Genomic DNA, 8,484 nt, shown 5'->3' with positions numbered 1-8,484 from the left:
TAAACTTAAGTTCTTATAAGTTGTTATTTAGACAATTATCTCTCATTGATGAATTTGTTCCTAGTAGGACAGTGTTACTCAGAAGTAGGACTTTAAATCTTGGTCCACATTACTGTAGTTCCCACCTCCAGCTGAGGGAGACAACCCACTATTGTTCTAAATTGATAGCTAAATTAGTATTCTCTCCCTATCTAGAGGCCATTTAAGAGGGAGCTGATTCTAACCACTCCAATAGTTATCAAAGTGCCTGACAACAAATCCTGAGTTCATCAATCATCAGTTCAGCCTTGACAGGCAAAAGAAAAATGAGGAGGAGCCCAGTAGATGAATGCTTTTGGAAGCTCTCATCAAGAAATTCCAATGAACTTTAATTTGGACATTTTCTGGTTCCCTGTCTAGAAATTGTAATACAAACCTTTACTTTTCCTTGACATCTCCTAGACACCAGTCAAGTACCTCCTTTTTCTCCCTATTGTTAAGAGTTATGCAATCTGGGAGTCTTTTAGATAGACCCATTGAAGGGAGTACCCCTATTGCCTCACCCTGTGTCCCTGTTCAGCATGGAAGAAGCCAGAGCAGTCTGTCTCCCAATTCCCTATTGGCAATTTGGGTAAGCCTCTTCAGAGGTTGGTATGATAAGAATAGGAAATAGAAATTGGTGAGGCAGCTAGGGTAAAAAGACCCCAAAGAAAAGTAACCAGTTTCTTTCTTGGCTAAAAGTCAAGATGTCCTTGGTCCTTTTTAACAAAGTACTCTGTCCCAAAGGCCAAAAATGTTAAAAGTATTTGGAAGCTCTTATCCCAAAAAGATTTTAGAGTTACCTCTTCGGAGGGGGGAATGTTACAATATCAATAGCCCCCTGATTATGCTGTTATTTTGATGCTTGCTCCATTTCATACAATTTCTTACAAGACAAATTAACACCATTACAAAAATTGCTACCAATCAGGTCATGGTCCATTATCAGACTTTGGATTCTCCCAATATAGATGAAGCAGCTCTTAAAGCTTGTGTTGATACCTCTCCATTATAAAACAAAACAGGGGGAGATGTTGGGGAACCCTTCTGTTAAGGCCACAATGGAGCTTGGCACTAGGTGGAGGACCACCTTTCTCAGCAGGGGCTTCCTGCTCTCTGCCTGACCTTATTTGGAAAGTGTCTCCAAGCACAGATGCCTGACCTTATTTGGAACATGACCTTTGGCATAGTTACCTGTAGGAGCTGCCCCTAGGTTTTTTCCTCTATGGTAGTCAGGCATTGCACTACAGCCACCCCATCCCCCCTTCCCTTCCTACATGATAGGGTCCCTCTACCACATGCAAATAGAGAATACTATGAATACCTATCAGGTAAAACTTTGGCTGTTATCTTCAACCTATATTTTACCCCCTGACCACCTCTGAATAAATGAGCTGTCTCACTGAAGCTGAGTCCCAGAAGGAGTCCTGACCCTGCTTGCCACCTCTGCTCCCTTTGTTCTTGTAGATTGGTGGCCAACGACCCTTGAGGGAAGGGAGAGACACACAAGAACATATTTTGAAGTCCTGTTAACAGAGATATTAAAGAAGAATTTTTGAAATACAAAGTCTAGACCAATTTTCAATCCATAACTGGAAATATTCATATTAAAACTAAAACTCTAGACAATGTAGAAACCTCAGAAAATAAAGAATCTATATTGTAAAGCAATTTTCTGAGTTAAAACACTCCATCATGGAGGGAAGCTTGTTAAGACTCAGGAAATCATAAAGTGAGACTCAGTAAGACTAAGAAAACAAACAACTCAGCAGTCTCAGGAAGGCTGAAAGTGACCATGGACATGGTCCCAGATGTACAAGTTCCCTTCCTTCTCAAACTTATATAAAAATAAAGGAATGCTGAGGAGTCAGAGACTAGCTGAACTGCCTGCAAGAGGTTCAGACAATCAGAGATGCCTAGAAGAAACTCAGACCAGCTGACCTGCCTGAAAAAGAAACTCTCTGACCTGATGAACTGCCTGCAAGTTGTACAGTGATCTCCAGGATTACAGTTTTCACATGCTGTCAGCCATGCTGGAGTGGGCTTTCAGTTATGTGAAAGTTAATGACTTCTTTCTGCCTCCGTAAGTAACTCCTCATCCATACTCCTAAGAAACCACAATACACTAATTGGATCACTAAATTGGACTTTGATGTTAACCTTTCTTTGGTCTGTTATAAGTTCCTTATTATGGGGGTAAGCAGATGTCTGCTCACTTCTCAGGTACAGTGTCACACAACAACCTTGTTGTGGCATTTTTATGTACATCTCTCTATTGACACTTGTTTAAGAAAATTCTTTCAGTAAATGTCTTGATTTCTTCACTTATTTCTCTATGCATTTTGTTTCTGGTTTCCAAGTACACACAGAGTGACTGTTGGTTGTAGATACAGTATGATTATTTGTGTACCCCCCAAAAATATTCATATACTGGAGCTTAATTTGTGTTAGAGTATCAAGGTATAGGATCTTTGAGAAATGATTATGTCACATCAATTCACCCTTTGTGAATGGAATTAGGATCCTTATAAAGGAGGATTTAAGGGGTTCCTTGCTTGTGAGGACACAGTGAAGATGCCATTTCTGAGGAGTAGGCTCTGGCCACACTGGGAATCCTCTGGCACTCCGTTGCAGACCTTGCTGTTCTTTGGTCCTGTTCATCTAAACAGTTTCCTGATTTCATTCTTGCACTAACTTATTTTTAAAAACAAATTAAGTTTTTCATTGACTCTGTGTCCTTGAAGCTCAGTGAGGCTCTCTGCCCTCTTGTTTGTTCTGTAGCTGCCATTCTCTGGTTCCACAGAATCTTGTCATGTCCACAGTCTGGTTCCATAAAAATCCATATCTTGACAATTTCTGATACCATAAGTGTTCTATTTCATCTAAAATGACTAGATTTGTACTCTCAGATATTCAGTCAGTGCATTGGCACTTTCTGAAACAACCTACATTTATGATTAGATATTTATATAACTAATTATTCTTTTAAATAGCAAAGTCATCAATACTCATTTCTTTCCATTACCCCTTGATTCTGTGGTGATTACCTTCTGTGTCAAATGCCTCTCAACTCTAGAAGACAGTACTTTCAGTAATCCCTATGCTGGTTGAAAAGGGGGAAAAGTGCTGTTCTTTTATCCTCACTACACAGGAATTTTTTTTTTTTTTTTTAGTTTTACTGAACTTTACTTCAGGCAGACTTACTTAAAATGTTAATTTTGAGCTTAAAAGAGGGATAATTTACAAGGTGATTACATATTAATATTATTGATTTAAAAAATAATTAATTGAGAATTTCATATAGGGATATAAGCATGTGAGGTGTTTTGATCAAATCTATGCCCAGTCCCTACCTTCCAACTTCTACCATATCTCCCCATCACTTTTTTCTGATAAATTCATGTACTCTTCATTTTTTTGTGGGACTTTTTGCTACTCTTGCATTCTTCCCTCTTAAGAGGTAGCCCAAAAATCTTTTAAGGATTAGGATAGAGATCCCAAATACTTTAGACATTTTTGGTCTTTGGAATGGAGTATGTTGGTAAGAGGCCCAAGGACATTTTGACTTTTAGCCAAAAAGCTAGCTATTTTTCTTTGGGGTCATTTTTACACTAATTGCCTAGCCACTTCCTACCTCCTATTCTTATCACACCATCTTCTGAAGAGGTTATCCAGCTTGGAGATAGGGACTCAGGATGTAGACCACTCTAGTTTCTTCCATGCCGAACAGGGATGCACGGTGAGGCAATTGGGGTTCCCCATCAGTGAGTCTATCTAAAAGACTCCCAAATTGCATAAATCTTATCTGAAGGGGGAAAAGAAAGTCCTTGACTGGTGAATAGAGGTGTGAAGGAGAAGTAAAGGTAAGGGTAATTAAGATTACAAGTTCCAGATAGGGAACTAGAAAAAAGTCATAACAGGGCAAATTTAAAATGTTCACATGAGAGTCCATTGGATTTCTTGATGAGAGCTTCCCAAAGCATGCCTCTATTGGGTTCCTCCTCATTTTTCTTTTGCCATCCAGGGCTGGAATCTAGAATAATGGATTAAGGATTTGCTTTCAGGCATATTGATAGTTGTTGTAGTGGTTAGAATCAGTGTCATTCCCCCTCAAAGGCTTCTAGATAGGGGGAGCAAACAAATTTGGCCATCATTTTTGAACAATAGCAGGTTGTCTCACTTAGCTACAGGAGGGCAATACAGTATTACAGACCAATATTTGAAGCCTTGGATCTGAACATCACTTTCTGATTCAGAATAAAATCATCAATGAGAGATAATTGTCTAAATAACTTTTTATATGGACTTAAACCAAATGTCTGAGAAGTGTATGAACTCTGAAAGAAATATACTGATCACTTTACTCTTTGGTTATACTTCCCTTTTGGGTGTTTAAGACCATGCGGTTGGCCCAAATAAATCAATTTATATTTACACTTATGTTTGTTTGAGGATCTGTTCTTCAGGGGACACATGGGCTTAGGAGGAGACCTTGGCTCCTTTCTTTTACCGCTTCTATCTATGTGAAGATAAGTAAAAGTTCCTGCTGAACCATGGCTGCTTTCACTTGGAAGCATGGAGGAAATTTTTCTTCTGAGTTGACCCTCCTCTTGTAGACAGAACACTGGTTCAAGTCCATCTCGTGGGGTCTTCATGGCCTCCCTGAACAAGAGGACAGGTGACTCACCACAGTTACAGAATATTTTGAACGATGTTCCATTGTTCTCTGGAACTTAGTTGACCTTGGAGGGCAAGGGGAAAAACCTGTCCATTAAGTCCCTCTGACCAGATTAGTATAGGCCTCTAAGTATGGCTGTTAAACATCCAATAAGGTTAGTTCCACCAGTCTGGTACTTTTAATTACCATGTGCTATGTAGATAAAGCTTGGGTAAAAAACCAAATGTTCACAGATAAACCTTGACTATGTATATACTTTGTTCCTTAAATTATTTGAATAAACTATGACCTTAGAAATTTTAAGATTATGTGTATATTATTTTTTGTCTCAACATTTATATGTCATAACAAAACTGCACAAACCTTCATCACTTGCTTAGGCATTCTCTTTTTTATCTATTTTGGAAAATATCTCCATTCGGATATCCTTTTAACATCTTTTACATTCTCATTTTCTTTTTTAAATAATTATGAGACCTAATAACATTAACAAATAAATTTTCCATCTGTTGTGAGAATTCTTTTCTTGGGATACTAAGCAATGCTTATTCCCTTTTAAGATTCTAGTGTCAAACTAATGTTTGATTAAACTACTACTATGCAAACAGTGAATTTTCTGAGCTTACTTACAGAGATAACTGAGGGTTTGCTGAAGCATATGAATGATCTGAGGATATGCACACTGGCAAGCCTTTACCCTGAATGGCTTTCACCAAACTGTATGCTTTAGCCCTCCGCAAATCTAGGAGACCATGTGTGATTAGGGACAAATGACATACTGTTGGCTGGGAGGAGTGGCTGGATATTCTAGTGAGAGTCCAATGACCCTGGTTGCCCCTCCTTTAATGAAGGCACACAACCGACATCAAGCCCAATTGTGACAATATTTAGCAATCAGGCACTGTTGAAGTCATGATGATGGTAGTTATTTTATGCAGAAGAGACTCCTGGACAGTATCATCTTATTAAAAGAACATGGAATTTAAAAGGATTTGGTGCTATGATCCACAAATGAGGGAGAACATACGTCTTATTTTTCTGAGCCTGTGTTACTTCACTTAGTATAACAGTTTCTAGATCCATCCATTTACCTGCAAATTTCATTATTTCATCTTTCTTTGCTGCTGAATAGAATTCCACTGAGTAAATATACCACATTTTTGTTAACCACTTGTCAGTTGAGGGCACTTAGGTTGCATCCGTCTGTTAGCTATTGTAAAAAGAGCAGCAATAAATATGGTTGTATAAGTGTCTCTATAATAGGATGAGTCCTTTGGGTATATGACAAGGAGTGGTGTAACTGGGTCCTATGGTAGGTTCGTTTTTAGTTTTTTAAGAGTTCTCCACACTGTTTTCCATACGGGTTGCATGAGTTTGCAATCCCACCAGCAGTGAATGAGCATTCCCCTTTCTCCACATCCTCACCAGTGCTTGGTATCATTTGTTCTCTTGATCCTACAGAGTCTGGTTCGGGTAAAATTATATCTTAGGGTCATTTTAATTTACATTTCCCTAATTACTAATGATGTTGAACACTTTTTGAGATGTTTCTTAGCCATATTTAATACTTTCTTTGAGAACTCTCTGTTTAGATCTTTAGCCCATCTTTTAATTGGGTCATTTGGTTTCTCAACTCTTTGATTTCTGAGTTTTTTATATATTGTGGATGTTAAGCCTTTGTCAGATGTGTCACTGGGGAATAAATTTTCCCATTCTGTGGGTTTTCTCTTCACTTTTTTGATTGTTTCTTTTGCTGTACAGAACCATTTTAGTTTAATGAGGTCCCACTTGTTGATTGCTGACCTTAATTCCTGAGCAACTTCTATCCAATTTAGAAAATCCTTTCCTACACCTATATCTTGTAAGTTATCTCCAATATTTTCTTCTAATATTTTCAGGGTTTCCAGTTTCACATTGAAGTCTTTGATCCATTTGGACTTGACTTTATTGGAAGGTGAAAGATAAGGATCTAGTTTCAGTCTTCTACAGGTGGAGATCCAGTTTTGCCAGCACCATTTGTTGAAGATGCTGTCTTTCCTCCCTTGTGTGTTCTTGGCACCTTTGCCATGTATCAGAAGGCTGAAATTGCATGTAGTTGGTTTTGGGACTTCAATAATTTTCCTTTGATCTATGTGTCTATCTTTGTGTCATTACCATGCTGTTTTTATGACTATAACTCTATAGTATACTTTGAGATCTGGTATAGTAATCCCTCCAGGGTTGCTCTTTGTACTCAGTGTTTCTTTTCTATCTGGGGTCTTTTGTGCTTCTGTACAAATTTTGCAATTTTTTTTCTAATTCTGTGAAGTATGTCCTGGGTATTTTGATTGGGATTGCATTGAATATATATATTGTTTTTGCTAGGATGGTCATTTTCACAATATTAACTCTTCCAATCCATGAGCATGGGAGGTCCTTCCATCTCCTGGTGTCTTCTTCAATCTTCAAGGATCTAAAATTTTCATTGTAGAGATCTCTGGTATCATTAGGCAGATTTATTCCAAGATGTTTTTTTTCTTTGAAACAGTTCTGAATGGGAGCATTTCCCTGTACTCTTTCTCCAATTGCTTGTTGTTGGTATGTAGAAAGGCTACTGATTTTTGTAGATTGACTTTATTACCTGCCATTATACTGAAAGTGCTGATCAGTTCTTGAAGTTTTCTGGTGGAATTTTTGGAATCTCTTAGGTATAGTATCATATTATACCTGAAAAAAGGGATAGTTTGGCCTCTTCTTTTTCAAGTAGTACTCTTTTAATTTCCTTGTCCTGTCTTTTTGCTCTAGCAAGAGTTACAAGCACTATGTTGAAAAGGAGTGGAGATAGTGGACATCCTTGTCTGGTTCCTGATTTTAATGGGATGCTTTGAGTTTTTCACCATTTAGAATGATGTTGGCTGTGGGTTTGTTGTATAACTTAGAGTCTTCATGGACAAGCATTGTTGAATAAAGAAGAAGAAAAATACAGGGACCATGGAACAAGAACTTTGAAGGATGAAGGATGGACATACCAGAAAGAGGGCTTTACCATACAAAGAGTGAAAGGAATTCTCAAGTTGATGGTCAAGAAAAGGACATGGGATCAGAATAATCACAGAATACTGAGTCATGAGAGCAGATGGTTTTGTTCATTCTGCAAGAAGGCCAAGGACTCCAAGAGTTTTCATGACAAAGACAAATTGAATCCTATAAATGTGTCTTGATTCATTAAGAAGATACCTACAGAATGTTCCAGGATTAACTGATAGTGACCATACTGAAGAGAATAAATTGAACTTTCCTTTAGGGGAACAAAAACTTAAGCAAATTGTGAAATAACATTCTACATGAAACATATATGACTTATCAGTGAATATTGTTTACATAGTCATAATGCAAATATCAACTATGATATTCACTATTATGTAATTCTATGGAAGAAAGTTTGTGTGTGTGTGTGTGTGTGTGTGTGTGTGTGTGTGTGTGTGAGAATGCATGCACATATGCATGAGTGTGTGCCTGTATGTACAATGTGTACTGGACAAGGTAAGATATTTTGGTTTCTTTCTCTAGTTTCCCCTTTGGTAGGTGCATACACTACCTATGGATGAATAATCAATAAAAATGGATTGCAACTTTGTTTTAGAAATACAGAAAAAATGGGCCTGGAGTCATGGTTCAGCCATTAAGAGCATTTGCTGCTTTTGCAAAGGACTTGGTTTTAGTTCCTAGTACCCATATTTTGCAACTCACAATTCCCTGCAACGTCAGATCCAGGAAATCTGACACCTCTTCTGGTCATTGCCAATATA

Source organism: Nannospalax galili, unplaced genomic scaffold (genome assembly GCF_000622305.1).
Source record: "Nannospalax galili isolate Female #2095 unplaced genomic scaffold, S.galili_v1.0 scaffold96, whole genome shotgun sequence".
Lineage (NCBI taxonomy): Eukaryota > Metazoa > Chordata > Mammalia > Rodentia > Spalacidae > Nannospalax > Nannospalax galili.
Note: the sequence above shows the minus strand (reverse complement) of the source record.